This window comes from Adiantum capillus-veneris, chromosome 20 (assembly GCF_014529385.1).
Source record: "Adiantum capillus-veneris isolate H3 chromosome 20, ASM1452938v2, whole genome shotgun sequence".
NCBI lineage: Eukaryota > Viridiplantae > Streptophyta > Polypodiopsida > Polypodiales > Pteridaceae > Adiantum > Adiantum capillus-veneris.
The window spans coordinates 61,766,025-61,792,700 of NC_140950.1; positions in this window are offsets into that span (position 1 = coordinate 61,766,025).

Sequence of the window (26,676 nt, forward strand, 5' to 3'; positions counted from 1 at the left end):
CAGTGTAATGGCTTAAATGAAAGATTCAATGGTGAGTTGGTACAGATTCTTTCGAAGGTGACAGAGCACCAAGGAAAGAATTGGGATTTGGAATTGCCTAGTGCATTATGGGCTTACCGTACTTCGGTGAAGACAGGTACAGGGTTTACTCCATTTCATTTGGTGTATGGAAAAGAAGCACTATTGCCTGTGGAAGTAGAGTTGCCTGCGGTCAAGATGTTAGAGAAGTTGCTTGGGCCACCTAGTGATGCATTCAAAGAGAGGCTCTTGCAGTTACAAGAGGTCCAATTGGATAGGATGAGCGCATTGGAGCATTATGGGTAGATGCAGGATAAGGCTTTGGCAAAGATAAATGAAAAGGTCAAAAGTAAGGGTATCAAGAATCATGACTTGGTTTTGCGCTACAACAGCAAACTGGACAACACCTTCCAAAAGAAGTTTCAAATTAAGTGGGAAGGCCCTTTCAAGGTAGTGGAGTGTTTCCCGAATGGTACATATCAGTTGGCTAACCTGGATGGGATTTTACATACGTCAAGGGTAAATGGATTGTGTCTTAAGTTGTATCATGCCAGGTTGATGATGGTGGAGCAAGATGAGTTTTCTGAAGAGCGAGTGATGTCTGTGAAGGATGAGGAGACCTGTGATGCGGCGAGTCTCATATCTCTCTTTGCTGCTGCTGATCATGAATGATCTAGCAGGCTAGGGGATGGGCAAATTATGTCAGGAGTTTTTTGGAGCAAGGGATTGCGCATATGTACATACACATGCATGGTGCATCAAATAAAGGATTGCCCATTTTCCTTAGCCAGGTGGTTATGTGGGGCCCACATGTGTACAGGTAGGACAGGGTGTACATAGTGCATCGATTTTCACTATTACCAGTACTACTGTGTTTTTCTACAATAATGAGGAGTTTATAGCGCGTAAAACTTCTCGAGGAAGCTATCCGCGGACCGACGATGTGAGGTCAGCAAGTGCGTCAGATGGCATCTAGTGGCGTCAGGAGGGCGAACAAGGTCAATATTTGCACGCAGATGAGGACGGACACAACGTGGTTGTTTTCTTGTGAGAGTTACGCAGAAAGGTCATCATTAGGACCACTTTTTGGGGCCACTTCACGTGGTGGTGAGATGCATTATTGGAAAAAAGCTGAGTGCCAGGTGTGCGAATGATGCAAAAAGGTGACAACTATGCACTGCGAGGTCAGTTTTTGGCCTGTTCGGGGTCCGTTTGAGGTCATCTAAAAGACCAAGGGTGCCCAACTAATAAAGCTAAGTGTGGGAACTGAAAAAACAGAGAGAAGACCAGAAAAAATGTGGAGAAGAGAGGAGGAACAGCCGCAGCTGTGTTTTTGCTCATTTTGGAGCTTGTTTTGGCCGTAAACTGCTCATCCGAGGTCGGATTTGAGCACTTTGACATTGTAGACTGGGGTTTTGGGCCGTTCCGGACGCGATGGCGCTGTCCATTTTGCCAAATTACTCACTCTTTTTCTGCTGTTTTTCTGTGTAATCTTCTCTGGTGAGTGAAGCTTCTTCTCCAATTTGTGATTGTATCTGGTATCTTTTACCCATATTGTGTGAGCTGTTTGCCCCATTGGTGTTGGCCCAAGCTCATTTGTATCTAAACATCAGAAATTCTCCTCTTTTGAGCTGAGTTTTTTGGGTGTGTGTGTGTGTGTGTGTGTGTGTGTGTGTCTGTGTGGAGTGGACAAGTGGATAGTTTCTCTCCTCTCACTCCAGAGGTGTGTTCCCTGTCTCGGCCAGGTGTGTTGTCTAAGCCGAGTGGTGCCCCATAGTGTGTGTGTGTGTGTATCTTTCCAAGAGTGTGTCAGGTCGTTATAGAGGCGCTGTGTGTGTTTTCATCCCGCTCACACCGTTACTTAATGAATGGCTCAAATCAAAATTAATGTCGGAAAGACATTTATTACAATCAATGGTTACAAAATGATGAGTGTGAGCAAAAATGTGGGTGTGATCCTCTGCTGGCTCAACAATGGCTATGATAAGATCACAGGAATTACAGTAGTCCAACACCACATAAAACTCAAGGAAGGCAGTAAACCCGTAGTACAAAATCTCAGAAGACTTGGAGTAATCCAACAAGAGGCACTACTTAAAGAAGTGAGAATTTTGCTACAAGCAGGTTTCATCTACCCTGTCGAAGACTCAGAATGGGTCTCCCCAGTAGTAGTCACACTAAAAAAAATGGTAAGTGGAGAGTCTTTGTGGATTATAAACTTCTCAATGCAGCCACGAAGAGGGATCACTTTCCCCTTCCATTCCAGGATGAAATACTCAATGAAGTGGCAGGTTACGAGCGATACACAATGTGCGATGGCTACTCAGGATACTTGACGGAGCATACAACAAAACAATGGATCAGTTTGCAGTAGGCATAGTCATTTTCAATGAACAGCAAAAAAGAATGTTCTCCATTGGGCAGTTATTACCCTCCCACTCCAACAATGAAGCAGAATATGCAGCCCTAATTCTTGGGTTGGAACAATGTATTTCACAAGAAATCCAGCGCCTAAATGTGTTTGGCGATGCTTTGCTTTTGATAAGGCAGATAAATGGCACCTGGGATTGTAAGAATCAGGTTTTACTGGGTCAACTACGCCAAGTTAAGGACCTTCTAAAGAAGTTTGAAGCAGTGAAACTATTTCATGTCCCTAGAGCAAAAAATCAGGAGTCATATGCTCTAGCCAAAGAAAGAATACAAGACGTTCCCGTAGGAGCAATCAAACTAAAGCTACCCCTCTTCCAAGTTAGTGATGCTATGCCTGATGTTGTTTGGCGGACGAAGCAACAAGCGGCCGTTTCTAGGGAAGGATCATATTTTTTTGAGAAACCATTGTAAAATTCTTTTGTAAGGAAGCATCTTTAAGCCGAGAATTTGTCAAAGGATTTATGATTATTCTTATGGGAGCAATTGTATATTAGAGAGCCAGTTAGAAGTTTAGGAGCTTATGGTCGGACAAGCCATTTGTAAAGACCTAATCTATAAAGGTCATTTTTTGTAAGTTTGGCAGGGATCTTTTTGATGGAAAACTGAGAAGACAACGTACGTTTGAGAGCTCTTTCTTGTTCAAACTTGTAATCTTCGCCATTGTGGCTACGGTAATCCAAATTCAGATTTGTTTTTGCATTGTGTGCCTCTCATCTTGATCTTCCATTCAAGTGTAATCATTCAAGATTCAATGTAGGTTTTCAACTACGAGTTTGAGGCCTTAAATCACTGTTTTGAGTGTCTATATGCGTGTTTTATGTTGTTTTGACCCTAGGAGGGGCTTTAGGGACCCTAAAACGACCCATTAAGATCATTTGTTCACTGTTTTTGCTGACTTTGGGACGAACGATCGCGATCTTTGTACCTCTCCAGAATGCTGTGACAGTGATAGGATATGTTTCTGATAATCCCCTGTAGCTTCCCTTCAAGTTTCGTGCGATTCTGATATGATTTGCATGGTAAACGGGCGTGATGAGTGTAGAGCTGTGTAGGAGGACATAGGCAGATTACTTGGCGGTAATGCGTTTGATTTTCTTGTAGAGTTAGTAGTTGCATCTCTTCGAGTTCACTTCATTCGGAATGACACCCTAGTGAGTTTCCATGTCTCATCGAGTCGCTTCCCTTGTATTGATAAATATGTTGATGCTTGAGAGCTATGCTATGGACGTTTGTCGCGGCGACCTGCAAACATTGGCGCCACTGCCGGGGAATGCACCTTAGGTGATGAGTGACCGAGTGCGCAGTTAGACTCCTTAAAAAAGATCAATCCACAAATCCATTTTACACTTCAGTTAGCTTGCTACACAAGGGTTTAGAGCTTGGTGGAGTCTAGAGCCAGTGGACCGGCTAGATCCTCTCTTAGGAGATTTAGGGAGTTGTGAGTGAGTGTGTTAAAGCATTTTTGCTCTTCAATTTCTCTAATTCGATTGAGTACTGAAATCTCACCCGAAATCTGTCGTGTTTGTTTGGTTTGATTCATTTCCTTATGTTTTTTCAGTTATGTACTTAGGAGTAGGATAAGCAAATCACATTCCAATCAGATTTGGGACAAAAGTTAGAGTCGAGAAACCAGAAAACCATAACTTTGGCCAAAAAAGCCATATGACTCTGAAATTCTGAAAATCTGACCAAACAGGGTGGATATTGATTCAAATCACAAAGTGGTAGCACAAAACACTAGGAAACACTTGTCAGAGGGAGTGGACAAACTTTCATCAGATTTGGCCCAGGTACTATGATCGCGATCGGAGTACCTCAGTGTCAGATTTGTACAAGATTTGACATGTGCCTTCCTGATAAGATTCTAAACAAGTTTTTCTAAAGCAACCACACCCAAAAACATCAAAAATCAAGGAAAACATGCCACTTGGGTAAAACTAGCCTGACAGACCCAGAAAGTGCAAAATCTTGGCTTTTGGTGATCCAAATGCAAAAAGACTTTGGGGATAGCCTGAAAACATCAGTGTCTACAAGCATGCCAAATTTGGTCTAATTTGGGCTATGTAAATAGTAAACTTAATTCTACTCTCCTAGTTTTTTACTGTATATTCTTTTAACTAATTACCTTTACTAATTTAAATAGCTATCTACATCCCATAATTTGTAAATAAATAATTTATGGGCACCTAGCTTACCCATCTTCTCTCAAGGGTAGGGTTAACCTTGTAGGCCTTCCCTTCCCCACCACTATGTGACCCAAGTCTTGGATCATTTACTTGTGCTGGTCAACAAATCTTAAATATAATGTATATCCCCAATAAATCAAACTTTATTGGAGCCCACCTCATTTGTCGATAACTGCAAAGCATATGGGGAAGTGTCAGAGGATACTGATTCAGTAACCAGTGGCTCTTCATCGATTAAAAGCGAACCCTCTACCAAGAAAGATGCTCAGGCGTCCTTGATGCCGACAACTGATCAAATGATAGAGGAGGTAACGAAGAGAATGCAGCAACATATGAGATCAAATCCGGTGATGAGACAGTCTCAGACGAGGAAGTGTGACATATGTGGGGGGGATCATCCGACGCCGTGGTGCACACAACAGCCGAAAGCACCAGTTGCGAATGGACGAGTACTGAAATGGTGCGCCATAGAACAAAAATGGACAAATCATAGCACGGAAGAGTGTTTTTATAACAAAAACTATGTGAGGGAAAGACCGTATGGACCTCCAACAGGACCATCCCAACCACCTCCTCCAAGATATCAAGTTGGACCAAATATGAATCTGGTAGCAGGAGCAGACAGACCTCAACCTGTGTTGGGTCAACAACCTCCATTACCACAGGAAAATAGAGCCATGATTAGGTATGCTCAACCTTGTGAAACATCACCAGGAACGAATAGTACACTTCAAGTTTCTTATTATGAGGAATTGAATGAGCCTTACGCAACAGAACCTGAATCACAAATGTACGCAGACAAACCCTATCAACCATGGGGAAATAGCGAGAGTATGGCACCACCAATGTATGTAGCACAACCTTCGAGAGATCAATATTTGGTAGACGAAAGAACGTTAATGTTCATTGCGAACCAGAATTACAAACCAAGAGGATATCCTAATAGAGCAGGACAACCTATGGGACCACCTCCTCAAAATCAACCACCAATTGGACATTGCTATAGCTGTGGAAGTACTGATCATTGGGAGCGTAACTACCCTTTCAAAGGGGAAAGAGTGAAAATTTTTGGTTTTGTGATGGATGTGGTGTGAATCACATATTGCCAGATTGCCCAAAGAATCCGGGCCACAAGGGATAAGCAACTATGAATATTGTGGGGGTGATATCAAGTGCAAGCAGCGGATCAAAAACCGATCCCATGATCCAAATCAATGCGATAACCAGAGCCCAAGCCAAGGACTTAGGGAAAAACGAGCCCTTGGAGGAAAAGGTCGAGTTGCCGATACCCACAGAAAATGAGAGTTTATTCGTGAGAACCCAACGAAAATCTTGGAAGACGAAACGAGACAGGATGAAAACAAGAAGGTTGAAAACCCAAATTGCCATGCAAAATGAATTGCATGAAACAAAGGAGCAACTGAAACAAGAGAGAGAGAGAGTAAAACTACTGAGGTTAACAACAAGCCGAGGAAAGCGTCCTCAGGGGGATTAGTCTTGGTTGAGAAAGTGCTAGAGCCGTTAGATGCTCTATTACAAGCGTACGAAGCAAGGCTAAAAACAAACCAAACCTTAGAGCAAAGATGGTTAACTTATCCTCAATCAGAAGTGGAAACGAAGCGTTTGGAAATGTGTAAACACCTCATTGAAACAGCCCAGACGTTGATGGAACATAAGAAATTTGGAACCCCAGAACAAGAAGTGTTGATTCACAAAGAGCGAGAAAAACTAAAAATCGATGAACCAAAACAAGTAAACGGACCCAGGCTTGAAACGATTTTGTCACTGAATCATCGAGTGGTGCCGAACACGACTGATGTCGCTAAGTCAATGACGATAATGCCAATTCCAGAAGTTGAAGAACAATGGCCACAACACTTATGGGCAACCATTAGAAACAGAAAGAACGGAGGCGCGACGTTACAGTCTGCTCCAATTCCTGAGATTAACCTCGATAACGGATTTTATCCAGCCGCTAGACAATCGCTGTATGGGGATGCGGGAACGGAGGTTTTGGTGGAAAGCAAAGTCCAATCCTTGAAAACCCTGCCTTCATTTATAGGTGAACACGAGGCACAATTGGAGATAAGGTTGGTTCCATCCCAGATGAGAACTATTCCACATATGGTTGACTCAAAAAGTCTTCAAGAGATGCTGTCGACACCTATAACATGCACAATCACGCTGTCCGAACTCTTGAGAGTCAGACCACACTTATGGGAAGACATGGGGAAACATTTGGAGCACAAAGGAGTAAAGATTCCTCTTCCGACAAACCCTACAGGAGAAGAAAACAAACGGGAAGGTCAACCCAAAGTCCAACCAGTGCCCATAAACAAGGTCGGAGATTACTGTGAAGGCGAGGAGGGGAATACAACCTTACCTATTGAATATCAAGATATAAAAACGATAGCTATCCTAAATGTTAGCGGGTACGCCGCGACGGACGATGGAGCACAGTGAGAACACAGACCAACAAACTGTCAATCCGAGGACGTAGCTGACCCGACTAGGGCATGGAGACAATCTCTGGGTTGTCAACCCTAAGCTAGACAGTGACGACACTCTACAGTCACTAATCCTACCACAAAACTACCATAAAGCAAAGAAACAGACAACGCATCCTACGAAACACTACAAGCTCGAAACAGTCTCAAATCGTATCGGAATGACTCAAAATCGAAAGGCAAGACTCACAAGGATATATCCTATATGGCCAAACACTTAAACCCTAAAAACCATAACTGTAAGACCTCTAATCGCTATCGCGATAGACTCAAAACATCAATTTCCAAAGTGTCCGAAACTAATCTACAAATACATCAACACGAAGAGCTTCTCGCCCTGATTCTAACGACTACTTGATCATTCAGAACGGATGTCGTTTGAGGTACTTACGACCATATGGCTCGTAGCAGGCGGGCTCGCGATGTGGTCCTCGGCTTGCATTGCTTGTGTCGACGCGGAGAGCTCCTCGATGCTAACACGCTCCTACTCTCATATCTGCAATGTGATTAGTGTGCGCGGCGGTGTGTGTGCGTGAATCTCACTACTGTGTACTGCAGAACCCACGAGTGTATATTATTTGAGATAACGTAATGTCTTCTTTACAAAGCCTTAGGTTTTAGCTTATATACCAAGCCTTCAAACCTAATGTCCGGCCAAATGACCTGAATTGTCCCTAGGCTTCTACAGAGCTTAATTACAAGAAACTGAGTTGGCTTTACTCATTATACAAGCATCTGCGGCCAAAATACAAGTGCCGACTTAAAATATGAGGTTCCCGTAAACATTACAAAAGTGGTTGTAATGGCTCAAAATAATAATAACGGGATATTCGATGACGTCCATGAACTCGTATCTTCGTTGCAGCATCCATCTTCATCTTCATTACTTCATCACCATCTTCATGTGGAATCTTTACAGAATCTTTGAGGAATGTTAATGGAATCTTTATGGAAACGTTGTTGAAAGGGCGTCCTTTCAACACTCTCCCCCTCTGAATTCTTGTCGTCCCTGACAAGACCCTATGTCTTTGCTGGCCTTGACGAGTTCTTGATGTCTTGGTGTTGGTTGAAGTTGTTGTGGCAGCCTCTTCTACAGTTGGTTGCTTTGCATGATGTTAAAGCTGCCTTGAAGTTGTACCTGTAGTGTATCTGAAGCATGGAACTCTCCCCTCCGATTGGTTGTTGTATCTTGAATTGCATGAGGTTGAGGAATCCAAATCCTCGAGCGAGTATTGATAACTTTGCTCAGTTTTGAGCTTGCTCGAAAAAGTTCGCTCGATGTTTGGTAGAACTCCATGAGGTTGTATCGACTTGTTGGTACAGTAGGTCGTTGTCATTGTAGCTCTAGTGTGCTTTTCCTATGGTTGTTATCTGGCAGCCGTACCTGTAAGTTGACTTGAAGCTTTGTCAAGCTGTTTTTGGCCTCTCCCTTTTGACTTGTAAGTAGATTTGTAATTAGTAGTGTGGGGATATCGTGGTTCTTCTTGTTTTTGTTGTTATAAAAAATAAAAGAGTAAAAGTAAAATGTAGCGTATGTACAAAATGAAGGTCTTTGATACCTGGATAAGACTAAAAGGAAAAACCCAGTGGGAAAAAATGTCTTTAGTCATAATTAAATGCGAGGCTATATGTACTTAGGTTCTGATGTTATAGAGTTATGCTGAGTTAAAGTACATATGGCCATATGGCTACTAGTATGGGCTTGATATACATGGATAAGTGTTAGTAGCTTGAAGTCAGAGTCATTGTTGTTGAGCAAAGGCTTATAAAACCTGTTTCCGCTTGGTCATCGTCATTTGTTTGTGTAAGTGCATGGGTGGAATAAAAAAGAGTGCCTAATGCATATGTCCAATGATGGGACATCTATATGCGTGCACAGAGTTATGCATGTTAAACAAGATGCGGTGCAAGAGAAGGGTATTGATGGGTTCTTCATGGAGTTAATGTAGCGAGAAAAAAGCGTGAGTGCTTCAAAAGCTTTCACTACTCACAAGAAGGGTTTTCGTTGTCGAGGTTTCTCCAATCTTCCTCACTGTGTCAAGTGCGTGAGTGTTTTTGTTTTGACTACTCCGCCTTCTCCACCTTACATATTATATGGACTTTGACTCTTATGCTCACCTCTTCCAGCATGAGCGACATGACTTTATGTATGCTCAACTCTCCAGCTTGAGCTTATACCTATTAGCTAGACTCATAGACCACAGAAAAATATTAACTTGAAGCTTGGGTCTGACACTTTGCTCATTTAGTGGCTTAGCTGTCCGACTCTAGACTCTTATGCCATGTAAGTTTAATGGCGACTTGGACTTACCTGATCGCGGCCTGAAATCCAATTCCATATGCCTTTGATGTTTAGGCCTTTCTCGTTAGTTTCTGTTTGAGATGCCATGTTGTCCAATACATTGGCATATATCTGCTCTTCATTCCTTGGTAGCAAATTGTGGTCGCTTGATGAGACAGGTATTGATGTTGAAGCAATGGTTGATGAAGTCCTCTTCTTCCAGAAAGTGTTATTCAAAACTGTGACCTCAGCATTTACCGTTGCTTTCTTTTTGTTGTTAAGAGGCTGTAAAGGAGTTGTGTATCTTTCTTGTTGTTGAGCCTCAATCGTGGATTTTGGAACCCACATTGTTCTTGGGCCTGGTGTGATCTCCTTTGCCACTTGCCTTGTTTCTTCTTTGACTTGATGATACCTTGTCTTTAATTTCCAAATATGGCTATTACTTTTGTAAAATCCTTGCTCTTGTAATAATTGACAAGGGATCCATCTATAGGTTGTAGTACTCTTGGGTGTAGCGGGTGGCTGCTCTTCATTTCTTGATGTTTCTTGCTTTTCCTTGGTGATTCCTTGATAAGCTACTACCTTAGGTAACCAGATTTGAAAGTTACCCTCATAGAATCCTTGTGCTTCGAGTAACTCGACTGGAATGAATCTTTGGACTTGCTTGGAGGTGATCTTCACTTGACTTTGTTTGGTAGTCTGGTAGAATTCTTATTTCATTACCTAGACTTGTCGTATGGTTTGTCCAGTGGAAGACCTTCTCTTTTGCTTTTTGTACCTGTCCTTTCTCTTGGTTGAGTTATGTGATTGACGTTGACGCCTTTGTTGATTCCTGACTGAGTGGTTGTCATGGGATGGATATCGCCAGGCTATTATCTTGGGCTTGTTGACCCAAACATCTGAATTTCCTTTCTTGTAGCCTTGTGCAATAATTGACTCGCTTGATGTGATCCATCCTGTTACCTTTGCTTGTTGAGGTTGTTCCTGTGATTGTATCCAAATTGGATCATTAACTTTAATATGTGCCTTGGATACTAGCACTTGGTTGACCTGTTTTGACTTCCTTTGGAGACGTTCGGGCGATGGAAACTTTGGTTGATAGACATTTTTCTTGGGGGTTTGGCTTTTGATGTAGAGGCTTTGTCTTGCACTTGCATTGGCTGGGCTAGAGACTGTGGACTTACTTTAGCTTTGCCTTTTTCAATAGCCAAGAATCTTTGAACTATTGTAGGCTTGCTTGTCGTGATGACCATTGTTGAAGATTCAGGCTCGTCTTCAAAGACTTGTGCCCATGGCTTGGACAAAATCAAGTGTGTTCCCATTTGTCGAGAATCTACCACCAAGAATTTTTCTTTGACATTCTGTGAGTGTAGTTGGACAGTAGCTTCTGCAATCCCCATACTTATAACATCCACTTCATGTGAGAGATTTACCTTTATCTGAATATCATAAAGCTTTGGCTTACCTAGAAGTAACCACATGCCATATGACATGACATTAGTCGTGGAATTTGTATCAATTTCTGCCATAAAACTCATCTTGACTCCGTCTTATGCACTTAGCAAAAAGTTGATCTTCTTTGGTACTAGATTGCCTGTGTTCTCTTGAGTGACTTGAGCAATCTTTGGCCTGGACTCCTTGTCGTCTTCTTCTTCATTGTTCACACTTCTGAGTTCATCTGTGTGTTCTAGCTCCTGCTTGACCACCATTTCCTTTGATATATCTTTTGGAGAGACAAAATCAGCATTTGGTTCCTGTAGAGTCATAAGCTCTTCTTCCTCGACTTCAACTGTTGAAATGTCACCAATAGTGTCTGAACTTCCTGTCACTTGCTACACCTCTTCTTTGATTGATTCCAAGTCTTCATATTGCTCGTTTGTAGGCGCTAGACTTGAAGCATCTTCTTTGGATCTTAGCCCTTCTTCCTGCAACTTTTCTTCGTTGACTTGCGGCTCCTCCTTTGTACTATGCATTCGAGTTGGACAATTTGTAATCAAGTGTGTTATCGCACACTGATCGCAAAGAGCACCTATTTCTATATGACCAGTATTCGGGCTAGGTATCTGGTTTTGTGTTATCCCCATAGCTGATAACCCTGTTTCGAACTCATACTCAGATTCGTCATCTGTCTCACCCATAACCCTAGCATGTAGTAGGGGACTATGTCATACCCATTCTCATCGCAAAATTTTGTTGGTGTGGTCTCATTAACACAGACATCCAAAGTAGCCAATATCTGAGTCCACTCTAGCGGTTCTAACGCCTCTTTCAAAAAAGGTTCTCTTATGTAAGCATCATCTTCTAAGACCCTCTCTAAGGAATTCTCATTTCTCCCAAAGTCACTACACTCCGATGCTCCGCACATCCAGATTTCTTTCTTTTTGCCCATCCACGGATGGTCTGTTGATCCACTTTGTGTTGTAGAATCAAAATCTTCCATGGGCGTTCTAGTTACATCTTGGTAACTAGGATTTCTCATATTTACACGTGTTGTGGTTTCAGCATGTCTCAAGTATAGATAATCATAACCCCAATCTTGTACCATCTTGAGTTGCCTCATGAATGGTCTTCCAAGGATGATTTCATAGTTATTTTTCTTGCCAAAGTCAACTATGGCAAAAGTATGCGCATACTCTATACCACAAGAAGACACCACTATCGCTTCTAGCAATCCCATGGGTCTTTCCACATGCCCATCCACTAACTGTAATTTTATTCTGGTTGTTCTAAAGGTGGGCCTACCCCATTTCTCCCATATTCATTTTGTTGCTATGGCAATTCCTGCTCCATTGTCAAGTATAGCTTTCGTTTCAATCCCATTGTAGTCGACAAGCAAAGTGGCATTACCATCTTCTCCTTCACAATACTCTCCTACTTTGTTCAGAGGTACTAGTCTTACATTTGATCTAGGCTTCTCGATCTCATCTAGCTCTTTGTCCAGGAACCTTAACGGGCTTTTGATCCCAATTTTTTCCAAGAATTTTCCTATATCCGTCCACATATTTGATCTAGGCTTCTCGATCTCATCTAGCTCTTTGTCCAGGAACCTTAACGGGCTTTTGATCCCAATTTTTTCCAAGAATTTTCCTATATCCGTCCACATACTTGGCCTGATTTTCAAAAGTTCTGCCAACGTAATTGTGCACTTCACTGGCGTGGATAGCAAGTCAGTCAAAAATTTTGTGTCCAATTCTTTTGTCCCTCTTAGCCTCTGTGATGGAACTCTCACAATCTCAGACTTTGCCTCAAAATCTCCCATGTACTGTGGCAAAGTTCTTAACGATGCAGGTCTACTGTCTTCGGAGGCTATCGATCCTACATCACCATAACATGACCTCACATCAACACTCATTTGTGGTCTATCTAATGTGATTTCGGAAAATGGTGCTGGTCCAGCATCCTCTTCTCTTTTTTGGGCATCTCGGACAGCCTTCCATAACTCCTCTGGCCACTTCTCCTCAACTGTAGGAACATAGGGTGGGAAATCCCTCATTTATTCATCTGTTGTATTTTGGACTACCCTCGAGTCTTGCGACCTTGGCAGTGGTTCTTCCCTATGATCCACTTCTTCTCTAGGCAATTCGTCTACTTTAATGCTCTCGTCTTTGTGCACTGGGGTGACTATCCTATCCTTCAATTCTGGTGGAGGTGGTTCTAGCAATGCTTGAACAGTTATAATGAGCTGCTTACACATTTCTAGCCTCTGCTTCTCTAGTTCAGGATAAGGATAAGTCATCCATATTTGTTCTAAGGTCTGTCTATTTGCCAATCTAGCCTCATAAGCCTGTAAAATCGCATCTAAAGGCTCATTGACTTTGTCCACTAGGATAGATCCTCCTGAACTAGCACTCTTGGGTGCTTCAGTTGGTTTAAGGGTTTCAACTTCCCTTTGCTGTGTTTGTTTCTCTTGAGTTGTTTCCAACTCAGTTGTAACAGCCTTTTCTTCCCCTTTTTCCCTTTCTAGTCTCGCTTTCATTCTAGTCCTTCTTGCTCGTCTAGAGTTTCTACGGCTTTTGGAACTCTTACTAGTCTCTCCATCTGTAGGCTTCTGCTCTTGCACTTTTGCTTGTGCTCTTGTGACAACGTTTACTGGAGCAACTTGCTTACTTTCATCTTCTTGTTGTTTAAGCACCTGTTCTTTTGCAATTGTTTCTTGCTCTGTTGTTGTTGTCGTCTCTCCTTTTGTTGCGGCTCGTTCTTTCTCTAATTTGATGGTAGAAGGAAAGGTAACATGTGGTTGCATTTTACCTTTCTTTCTTGGATGCTTAGGACAATCCAAAATCATATGTGTGATTGCACACTCATTACAATATACATTTATCATGATATCATGGTGTGGACAATCCTTAGTCAAGTGATCATTACTACCACATCTGTCACATGGACGTATTGGTTGTTGTGGCCATACTTGATATTGACCTTGAAGTGGCCTCTGATCTACCACATTTCTTTCTATTTGAAGCTCATGACTCACATATGCATTTCTAGCAGCTATGGGTCTTTCACTTAAGAACACTTGTTCCACTACAGGATGATATCTAGGCGGTTGAGACATAACATGCTCAAACCCTGGTGGAGTCTTAGGTCTATAGTCAGGACAATGTTCCGTTGGATGGTCCCCTCCACATGTCATGCACTTGCATCATTGAGGAATTCTATAGCTGGTACTCTGTCAGAGTAGTTGATGCGTTGCATCACATTCTCTATGATTTGCTCCTCAACATTTACTTGGTTTTGTCCTAGATTCCCTCTTTGATCCTCAAGATCAGCGGTTTTCTTTTTCTCACTTGCATCATTCATCTTCTTCTGACCATCTTCATAGAATTTGCAATTGTCAACTAGGTCAACTGCCGCTTTGGTCACCTCCTCTAAGGTTTGGTATCTTTTCACGTATAGGTCCTTTTGGAGATTCTCATTCATAAGTCCTCTGATGAAGCATAGGATCTGACGTTCTGGCGTGGGTAACTCTTGGGTAGGACATCTAGCAACATATTGCTTGAAACGCAGTATTGCATGTCGCAATGTTTCTGTTTCGCCTTGTTTAAATTCCTGAATCTTAAGAAGGGTGTTATGTTTTATGCCCCTCTTGGTGAATTCTTGAACAAATTCATCCAACATTTTCTCAATGGTTGTGAACTCTCTTCGGTTCAATAGTTCAAACCATGCTTGTGCATTGTCCTCCAATGTAAGTCCAAAACCCTCATACTGCGTGTGGAAGTCCTCTACTCGTTCTGCTCGTAGGACTTGCTTGAAAGCCGAGACATGGGCGTATGGGTCTCCTATGCCATTGTACTTTCTATTTAACCATTTTCTTAGCTAAGATGGTCTTATACTTTGGGGTGCAAAGTATGGAACCATACTCCTCTCTGGTATCGTTTCATCTCTCGTTATCGCTCTAGGAGGAAATCCAGGTGGTGGTCCCCTCTTTGGAATTCTCTTAGAAGTTCCTGTGTTTGGTGGATGTATCTGAGGTCCTTCATTGACCAAATATCCACTCATCTCTAATTTGGTTCCCGGATTTGTGCTTTCTACAGCTCTATATTCTCGTCCATACTTGTCAACAAATAAAGATGTCCATTGTCGGTCAACCTCGTATGTATAGACATATAAGAGCTTGTACTCTGTCAGCTCATCTGGGTAAGGCTCTAAGCAACTGTAAAGGTTGAATTGATTTCCATTAATATACCTATATAGTCCTTCACTTTCATGGTTATCCGTCCAAACTCTCTCCACAAAATTGGTCTTTATGTACTGTAGGTTTGGAAGATCTATTCTGGGCCGGTGCTCATCTATCCCTGCAATCCATGTGCTTGTATAAGCTGAGTCTGAGTCTGATGTAGACATTACTTCTAGGATTAATAGCTCTATCTTGCCTTAGTAATACGTCTCTTAGTGTGTTCAAGTGTTTTGGTCAGGGAAAATCCAAAACTATGTCCAAAACCGTGAGCGTTTTCTTACAATTCTCTCAAATTGTCGGTTTTAGACACCCCTGACTTCCGGATGCATTTTGAGGCTTTAAACATCGTTTTTTTCAAAATTGACCATAATGTATGCCGTTCACAACCATTTTGGTCAATTTACTCTTAGATCTGTAGTGCTGCTCTCAAGCTACGTTTTGATAAAAAAAGTTTTGGAATCAGAGTCCGTATGTGAAAGTTATGACCAAAACAGTGAGATGTAATTTGGAAAGTTGCTCTATCTGATGTTTTTGCAAGTGGTCAGTTTGAGCCCAAAATTGGTGTGTGCACTCCTTAGGCAATGATAAACCCAGTGGTATACTTGGTTTCAAAAAAAATTCTCAAAATTTTTTCCTGACTTGTCTATCGCGATAGGCTCACCAAGTACCCCTTGCATATGTCCAAATGCACTCAAACTTTGTGTACAGGGTATAATGGGCCTTCTGAACCCAAATATGAAGTCAGATTTGAATTTTAATTTTTCTACAGTGAATTTCTGAGTCTATCGCGATAGACTCACCAGAGTGTTACTGGGATACAGTTTTTCAACTGTTTTTACAGATTTGAGTTCCCCCTTCTCTTGAGATACTACTCACCAAGTTTCAACCAATTTGGAATACTTTCCCTTTCTAACTTGCATCAAACAACAGTTTCTTTTCTGATCTTGTGAAGTAATCCTCTTAGATGCACTTACAATACTCCAAATTTACTCAAATTTTAACCATAGGCTCACAACAACATGTAGAACAAGGCCCTAAGGTCAATTTTCAAAAATTTCAATTTTTGTGGAAAAACCCTAGTCTATCGCGATAGACTCGGCAGATTCTTCAATTTTGAAAATTTTCCAGATTTCTCTTCACCACTGTGTTCCCTATGCTCTGTACACCTTGCTCACCAATTTTCACTTGTTTTGGACTTTTTCTTAGGTGTCTAACTCCAACTCTAGAATTCTGAGTCTATCTGATCACTAGAAAATAGACTTAGGATGACTTCCCAATTGTCCAAAATCCACCAAATTTTGTGTGTAACCTCCTGAGAGGCTAAACAAGCTATGCTCCAGAGGGTTTTGAAAATTTCAATTTCTTTGGCCCTGCTTTGAGTCTATCGCAATAGACTCAACAAGTACCCCTTTTATAGGTCAAACTTGAACTTTGACTATACCACTGTGTTCCAACACCTCTCCTTAGTCCTCCTACCAATTTTCAAGTGGTTTGGACTTTTACTTTGTCAGTTAGACCAAATCTAGTTTTTTCTACAAGTTGAATCCTCTCAAATGGTCTTAGACCCACTTTCTGATGTCCAAATGACTTCAAAACTTTTATGTGTCCTTGATAGCACCTTTCCAAGCTATGCCATAGAGGTTTTTGAAAAATTTGGTTTCTATCACTGGGTTCTTTGTCTATCGCGATAGACTCACTAAGTATGCTAAAATGACACTTTTTTCAAATTTTCTCTTCACAGATGTGTTCCCTACCCTCTGTAGATCGTGTATACCAAGTTTCACAAGGTTTGGAAATTTGGTCAAGTCCCTTTACCCAATTTGTCTCTGAAGTCTGACTCAAAACACCAGACTTGAGGTTTAGTGGTCAAGCAGGTGTCCAAGTACACTCAATTTTTGGGAGCAGCCTTGTATTAATGTGTTTTACCTGTGGTATGAGGGGTTTTTCCTGATTGTGAGTCTATCTCCAATTCACCAGTCTATCGCGATAAACTGAGCAGAGAGCCACTGGGAAGTGATTTTTTTTTCTTTTTTTGGACAGTTTGGTTCCCAATGCCCTTAGAAGCCTATCCCCAAAGTTTCATTCAATTTGGACTTCTTTTCCTTTGGATTCAAGCATTTCACAGTTCACTTCCTTAGACTCAAAAAAAGCAAATCCCCACTTAGATGCACAAGCACTGATGCAAATGCTTTGAAATTTCACATACAAGCTCTAGAGCATATGCAAAACAAGGTCTTGAGGTCAAACTTTTTTGAAAATTGTAGATTTGGTTTCAGATTTTTGTTTTTTGGGTTTCTTAGAGTTTTTTTTTTTTTTGGATTGGACCAAATCTGTGTTTTCCCCCTACCTTAAGGTCTCCAATGCAAAAACAAGCACTCAAATCAGCTTTCAAACAACCATTTTAGAGCACTTTTACCATAATCATCACAATTCCGCCTTTTGTGTTTTTAAGCACATTTTCATGTCAAATTTGTTCTTGATCAACATCAGATGTCCTACACTACCTAAAGTCCTACTTTGGATGGTTGAATTGTTGTTTTTTCTTTCTGGCAAGCAAACAGCCTCCTGCTTACCTTTTGCGTTTTTTTTTGTTTTTTTCAAGTTCTTCACAACCATAAGTCACAACCAAACACACAAACCATAAAACCTAATCTAAACACACAACAAAATAATATAACCATACCTCAACCTCATGGTGGACCACCTCGGCGAGACGCAGGCTCCCTGGCTATCCCTCAGTCAAGAGATCCGCTCTCTGACTTCCCACTAAGAAGGCAAATGGTGACAACACTCTAGAAAACTCTAGAGAAACACTATACTATCAAACACGAGTGATGCGGTCTACGCTAGTTTAGGCGCTTTGTCCCCGGCAACGGCGCCAATGTTAGCGGGTACGTCGCGACGAACGATGGAGCACAGCGAGAACACAGACCAACAAACTGTCAATTCGAGGACGTAGCTAGCCCGACTAGGACATGGAGGCAATCTCTGGGTTGTCAACCCTGAGGTAGACACTGACAACACTCTACAGTCACCAATCCTACCACAACACTACCATAAAGCAAAGAAACAGACAACGCATCCTACGAAACACCACAAGCTCGAAACAGTCTCAAATCATATCGGAATGACTTGAAATCGAAGGGCAAGACTCACAAGGACATATCCTATATGGCCAAACACTTAAACCCTGAAAACCATAACTGTAACACCTCTAATTGCTATCGCGATAGACTCAAAACAGCAATTTCCAAAGTGTCTGGAACTGATCTACAAAGACATCAACACAAAGAGCTTCTCGCCCTGATTCTAACGACTACTTGATCATTCAGAACGGATGTCGTTTGAGGTACTTACGACCAAATATAGCTCGTAGCAGGCGGGCTCGCGATGTGGTCCTCGGCTTGCATTGCTTGTGTCGACGCGGAGAGCTCCTCGATGCTAACACGCTCCTACTCTCATATCTGCAATGTGATTAGTGTGCACGACGGTGTGTGTGCGTGAAGCTCACTACTGTGTGCTGCAGAATCCACGACTGTATATTATTTGAGATAACGTAATGTCTTCTTTACAAAGCCTTAGGTTTTAGCTTATATACCAAGCCTTCAAACCTAATGTCCGGCCAAATGACCTGAATTGTCCCTAGGCTTCTACAGAGCTTAATTACAAGAAACTGAGTTGGCTTTACTCATTATACAAGCATCTGCGGCCAAAATACAAGTACCGACTTAAAGTATGAGGTTCCCGTAACATTACAAAAGTTGCTGTAATGGCTCGAAATAATAGTAACGGGATATTCGATGACGTCCATGAACTCGTATCTTCATGTTGCAGCATCCATCTTCATCTTCATTACTTCATCACCATCTTCATGTGAAATCTTTACAAAATCTTTGAGGAATCTTAATGGAATCTTTATGGAAACGTTGTTGAAAGGGCGTCCTTTCAACACTAGACAATGGAGCGGGAGTGGCGATTGCTACAAAGAAAATCTGGGAGAAATGGGGCCGTCTAGCTCTCAGGAAAACAAAAATGAAACTGCAACTCGCAGATGGGTATGTAGAGAGACCATTGGGAATCCTGGACCAAATAGTTGTAACTTCGTGTGGAATTAACTATGAGCACACCTTTGTTGTGGTGGATTTCGGGAAAACGAACAACTTTGACATTATTTTGGGACGACCATTTATGCGTCAACTCAAAATGATACAAGATTGGGGGTACGACCAAATCTACCTAAGGCACGAAGAGCTAATAACGAAAATCAACATGAAGGATCACAGCTATAGAGACGTTGCAAAAACACCAGTGCAAGAATTTAATTCAACCACTGTAAATGAAAAAGAAATACTTGCATGGATGCAAACGAAAGCGCATGTCTGGATGTGTGCAGCATCTGATTGTGGAGACATAATCAAAGAGGAATGCGTTTTAGAAAAATCCATAGAAGACGAGGCTTATCTCCCAGAACCTTTCCCGGAACATTTATTTGAGCCATTCGGGTGGACTCAAATATTATCAACGTTGGACGTATGTGTTAACGAGTGCACACCTATGAAATTTTGTCACGAAGAAGGATACGACCTAGTAATGTTGCAAATGGCTAGCGTCATCCTTGAGTCAGGATCGGAGAGCGAGGAACAAGAAGAACCACCATGTGAGACCGAGTGTAAAAGAATAATTGATGAGTTATCTGTAGTGAACGATAGGAATCGAACAGAGGAGGAATTCACGGATTCACTAAGCAGTGACCTTCCATCACTGGATGATGAAATCCAACTGATAGAGGCTGATGATGAGAGATAAAGTGCATCAGAGATGAAAGGAAATACAGGTCGAGACAGGACAAGTTTTACGAGTTTCCTAACCAAAAACCTAGTCGACAGGAGCGGTATAAATCCAAGAGAACAAGAAAATCAAGGGCGAATAAGCATAATCCGATGCCTCTTGTCAATGACAGAACAGGATATCTAAAGCTTATCAAAGCTGATGATTGTGTCAAAGACGAGGTCACTGGCCGGTTTATCGAAACTAAACCGTGGAAAAACAACAACAAGAACAGACACGAAAAACGAACGACTAAGTCGCATAAAGGGGGGAAAACAAGGTCTGGAATGACCAAAACAGAGAGGAAAACAGAGTACAATAAGCTCAAGCGAACCCTTAGAGACGTATGGACGACTGACCTTGAAACAAATGAGGACACGAGTTCTGACAACATGGATGCACCATCCCATTATAAGAATTATACCATACAAGATAGGAAAATCATAGTGCAACAACCAATGAGGGAATTGAAGGAACTAGGTACATTGTACGACGGTCCTGAAAAAGCCAAACGAATAGATCTAGCGGAGCCAGGAGAAGATCCAAAACCTGCATATATTGCCACGGATCTTACTGAAGAAGAGGAAAAGCTTTTGGTAGCTACTCTTAAACAGTATAGAGATGTGTTTGCATGGTCATACAAAGATCTTAAGGGGGTGGATCCAAGTATTTGTCAACACACAATACCCCTAAAGAATGACGCCAAACCCAGCAGACAACGTCCCTATACTTACAATGAAACGTTTGCGAAAAAGATCAAGGAGGAGATAGATAAACTTAAAGAGGCAGAGTTTATTTATGAAATTGAGCACACCGATTGGGTTTCATCGATTGTGGTGGTCCCGAAGAAAAATGGAAAGCTAAGAGTGTGCGTCAATCTCAAGAAAGTAAACGCTGCTACAATTCGGGACAACTATCCCCTACCCAATACTGATCATGTAATAGAAAGGGTGGCAGGAAAAGAGGCTTATAGTTTCTTAGATAGCTTTTCGGGTTACAACCAACTCGCAATAAAGCCAGAGGATCGGCACAAAACGGCGTTCGCAATTGAATGGGATATTTTTGCATTCCGGGTAATGGCTTTTGGCTGATGGGTCATGCTTTTAAAGAATATCTAAGACAGTACTTAGAAATTTACATGGATGACTTATGCGTTCACTCTCTTGTAAGATTGGAGCACATAGAGCACTTGACCAAGGTATTCGAAAAATACAGATTGTATCGGATTTGCCTGAATCCAGAGAAATGTGTCTTCATGGTAAGATAGGGCAAAATATTGGGACATATAGTGTCAAAAAACGGTATTTTGACAGACATGGAGAAGATCAGCGTCATTGTTGATCTACCACGACCAGTAAAGGTAAAAGAGGTACAGGCATTTATGGGCCATTGTGGATATTATGGCAGATTTATCTACTCATACGCTATAATTGCAAAACCACATTACGCGCTGATAACTAAATTTGAGTGGACGGAGGAGTGCGAGAAATCTTTTCAAACTTTGAAGTAGAGGTTAATTTCCACTCCAATTTTGAAGGCTCCGGATTGGAAAAAGATATTTCACACTCCACGTAGATGCATCAGCGTATGCAATAGGATGCATAATTGCACAACCTGGAGAGAATAACATGGATTTTACAATAAGAAACTCCAATAGACAACTGAACAATGTAGAGAAGAATTACAAAACAACTGAGAGGGAGGGATTGGGTTACTTTCCAATAAATTTGTATTCTTCGTTGATCACCAAGCACTGCTGTACTTAGTAAACAAGCCTTGCAGTACGGGGAGGATTGTTCGATGGTTCATCATACTGCTTGAGTTTGACTTCACGGTAGTAGTCAAAAAAGGAACTACACACCAAAGAGCGGATCATTTATCTAGAATGATGCATGGAGAAAACCCAGTAGGAGTTGATGATGATTTGCCAGATGCATATCTTTTCAACATAGAAATGGTTCCAAGATGGAGCGAGGATGTAATTCCTTTGCTGACTATTGAATATGATAAGACAACCATCTACCATTGCAGCATCCATATCATTGGTAATGTTGGCGGGCAGGCTATACAAACAGGGATCGGATCAAATCCTTAGGCTTTGTGTTGAATCGAGTGAACGGAAATTGTACCTAAACCAAGATCATGTACAAACAATGGGGATTCACAATGGGCATGCACAGATGTATCAAAGATTGATGAGAATGGGTGTGTTTTGCCAAAAATGCGACATAGTGTTCATATGCATATCACATCTTGCGTTAGATGCACGCTTCAAAAGCCAATAGAGCACGCGACTCTATTCAGATTATCTGTAGCACCCCGATGGAGTAACTACATTGTTGAATACCTCACCACCAGGATACTGCCTGAAGGGATGAGTAGATCACGTATCAAAACGATCACGAAAGAGGCAGAAAACTATGTACTAATTGAGGACACTCTTCACAAGAGGGGAAAAGACAATCAATTAAGAATGTGTGCGATTGAAGAGGAATACATTCTTATCTTAGAGCAAGCACACGGCGGACAAGCTGGTGGACATTTCTCAGCTGACAAAACGGCCAAAGCAATTCTTATTACAGGCATATGGTGGCCTATACTATTCATGGACGCTGAAGAGTTTGTGAAACGATGCGACGATTGCCAGAAAACAAAAATTCCTGGAGCACGAGATGATATGCCCTTAAGGCCAATGATGGGGGCAAGAGCGTTTGCGAAATGGGGAATAGATTTTGTAGGACCGATAGCGCCTCTGGGATATAAAACGCACGCTCAATACATTATTGTGGCAACAAGTTATCTAACAAAATGGGTGGAAGCTAAAGCAACAACCAGAAATGATGCAAAAACGACAGCACAGTTTTTGTATGAGAACATTTTCACTAGATATGGCTTACCAATTGAGCTAGTGAGCGATAGAGGAACTCACTTCATCAATGAGGTGATCGAATTCCTATTGGATGAATTCATGGTAATTCACAGGAAGTCCGCTCCCTATCACCCATAAGCGAACGGCCAAGCAGAAAGCACGAATAAGATTTTGGTGACAATTCTCACCAAAATTGTTGGCAAATCAAGAGCTGACTGGGATCAAAAGCTGCATTCAGCTTTATGGGCATATAGAGTAGCTTACAAAACGTCGATCAGAACGACTCCGTTCAACATGGTTTATGGAATTCAAGCGATTTTACCACTTGAATTCCTTATCCCCACACTTCGGGTCGCTAAACAATTAGAATGGACGGGCCATGAATTATCCAATCAGGTAAATGTCATGGAAAAATTGGATGAAACTAGATTGAGAGCCGTTGCATCAATCTACGCGTAAAAAGAAAACATGAAATCATTCTTTGATCAACATGTTATTAGCAAGGAATTTGCTACTGGGGATTACGTCTTAATGTATACCCTGAAACAACATTCCCGAAAACTCAAAAAGCGAGGCAATGGACCCTATGTGATTCATGGCATATCATCTAGCTGTGCCATTAAACTCGCGACATTAGAGGGAGAGGAAATGCCTAACTGGATTAGTGGTTGCAGACTAAAGAAATACAACATACCACTAACCACAGAGATGCTTGCCAAAATACACGCTGTGAAGAAGCGCAAGAACAAAGTCAAGGAGACAAAAGCTCAAGCGCAAGAGGAGGCCAAAGTCAGGATTTTAAAACGAAAACAAACCTTACAACAACAAAGACTTCCTCAACCAGCAGATACGGCTCAAATTCCTTTGTCCATAATTCAAACTGATGAGCAATGGGAAACAGGAATCGATGTTCACATCAATGTCAAACTTCCGCATGGCAGATATCAACGAGTATTGATTGACACAGGAGCAAGAGTAAATGTGGTCAATTTCTCCACTTACAGGATGCTTACAGATAAACCCCTCGTGCAATCCACATGTAATCTACTAGCCGCAAACGGTGCAACAATGTCAACATTGGGGATAGTAAACTTACCAATCAATATTGATGGAAATAGTTGTCCTCATCAATTTTTTGTAATGAAAGACGGAGAAATTAGAGAATCAATATGCTTGGGAGTTCCATGGATGAAAACGTACAATGCAATTACTGAATGGTCAGAACATGCCTTAATGTACACACACGACTCTAACGTGTACATGACTCCATTCTCCAAAACAGATCACTCGTGGCCAAGTATCCCCATCGACAAAAAGCAACCGGCTAATCAGCCAAAAACACCACAAAAGGTTATTCGGAAAGTATGGATAAAGAAAAGATTGATGACCAACAAACCAAGCAAGATATGGCTACCTAAGTACAAACTCCAGACGGAAGCAACATCATCTCAAAGACCTTCAGAAGTTACTCCAAAGTGGAAATGGCAACCAAAACTGGAGAAAACTAAAGATTCGATGACAGAGCTCGAAAGGAAACCCAAAACTCAAAACAAGAAGCCTGAACCTCCAAAATGGCACTGGAAACCTGTGAAAACTAAAGCAGAATCTGTAAAGATGCAACAAACCGCATACAAATGGGTTTCAAAAATAGTTGCCATCACAACACCAACAATCAGGGAAAGGGCAATTCAACTGCAAGCTCTTCTGTTCCATACATAGCTACCCTCTCCATCAAAAGCCACTAAAAACTACATTCAGTCCCTGCATCTTGCATAGCACCTTGTTACCCAACGCATTGTCTCAAACATCAGAATAAGGCCACATTACAAGGCTATGCATAGACACAGATTCCAACACCCATGCACATGCACACACCCTTCGTCCGGGACGACTCAGACAAGGAAGGGGGGAGTAATTGATGAATCTAACAACAGTCAGTGCCATTAAGGTCCAACGTGTACATATGTACATAATGTGTGTGTTTTTTCATTATTTAGAGTTCAATTTCGAAAATATTCGATCAAAACCTAGCATTTTTAGCGTTTTTGTATCATCCGACCAGTATAATAATAAGCTGTAATGACAAAATCCGGAGCATTGGGATGCTTCTAGAGAAAATATATGCTTAGGGGTGAGTATAATAATTTTGGCTAATTTTTGCCAGTTAATAAGTATTTTCAATTTATTTTGTTTGATTTTTGTTAATAAAACATAAAAAATAAAAAAATATCGCTCACAAGCGTCGGAATCAAGTTCTGGAAGCAAACGCCGAAGTATCATGATAAGGTTATCAAGCATGGAAGATATGAAGCTAATCTGAAGATGTTGAATTTCAGCCTTAATGATCATGACTACATTTCGCCAAAATCGCATCAAATGGTCATACGACGCCGGAATGACAGGCGGTTCGACCCACAGGTGGTATGCATATTATATCGGGATCAAAACACTTTTGGAAGATTTCAAAATCCGGTTTGGACTCTTTTGGACTCACACATATTCCATCTTTGCCCCATAAATCTCAATTGAATCCTTATCAAATTTTGTCAATTATTTTGAAAAATGCATTTCAATTTGGAAACTCTCTAGGTTTTACAAACACGTCTCTCTACCCATTGTACATAATTGGCCCTTCTACTATTTTTATTTTCTCTCACTAGAATGGTCAATTCTAGAGAGGTAAAATTCATTTAAGTAGATCAAAAATGAAAGTTGGTGACATTACCCCACCTTTGAAATCATAGTCATCCTCAACTATGCTTCTATTCAAGAGATGTATCTTTGATCCATTGGCTGTTTGCTCAAGATCCACTTTTAGCACGCTCCAAAGTATATGACCAATCTACTTAGCACTTGGGAGAAAATCTACCGCAAGTATGTCTACCCTATTAGTACTAGCACCTTTCTGCAGTAGACTGCAAGTCTACTCAATACTCGTAAGAAACTCTCTGCCATGAATGTGCAACATTTGGTATGCATACAAATTACATTTAAATATTAATGAAGAACTTGAGACAAGAGAGCTAAAAAGAGAGAATCGTGCTCTTTTTCATTGCATTTTCATTGAATACATCAATGTAAAAACATTAGGGCTTTGTATGTAACTCATTGTAAGTGGATGAAAATGACATACTATCCTTCAAGTGTGGCTCTTGTATCCATATAGCATCTTTAAAAGGGTAATTTTTAAATTTAATAAGATACTTACATAGTACCTTACCATTGCGTAGCACCTTGTCTTCATGGCGGATGTATGCTCGGGCTGCAATGTATTTCAGCCCCTTCAAATTATGGAGGATTTTCCACTATTGACTCTTGTGGTGGGTCACCCTTGTAGTCCTTTAGTAGACTTACATGGAATGCATTATGAATTGACCAATGAGAGGGTAGCTTAATTTGATAAGCCGTTTCATGATTGGCTATAGAATGTAGATGCATAGTACTTTTGATGAACTGTGAGTTCTCCATGCCAACCTTCTCCCTTAGTGTGCCTTAAATGATTGGCTATAGAATGTAGATGCATAGTACTTTTGATGAACTGTGAGTTCTCCATGCCAACCTTCTCCCTTAGTGTGCCTTAAATGAGCTTGGGAAACTTTAAGAGAACCTAGTCATTCTCTTTGAATTGAAGAGTTCTTCTATGCTTGTTAGTAGTAGCCTTGTGATTTTGTTGTACGATAGAGATAGCTTCACAATTATACTCTTCAACAAAATTACAAGGCTACATCACAATTATACTCTTCAACAAAATTACAAGGCTACATCACAATTATACTCTTCAACAAAATTAAGATCTTCCCATGCATTTTCAAAATGGGGGTAACTTTTGACCTTCCTTCAATTACCTCAAAGATGCTTTACCTATAGAAGAATGCACAATA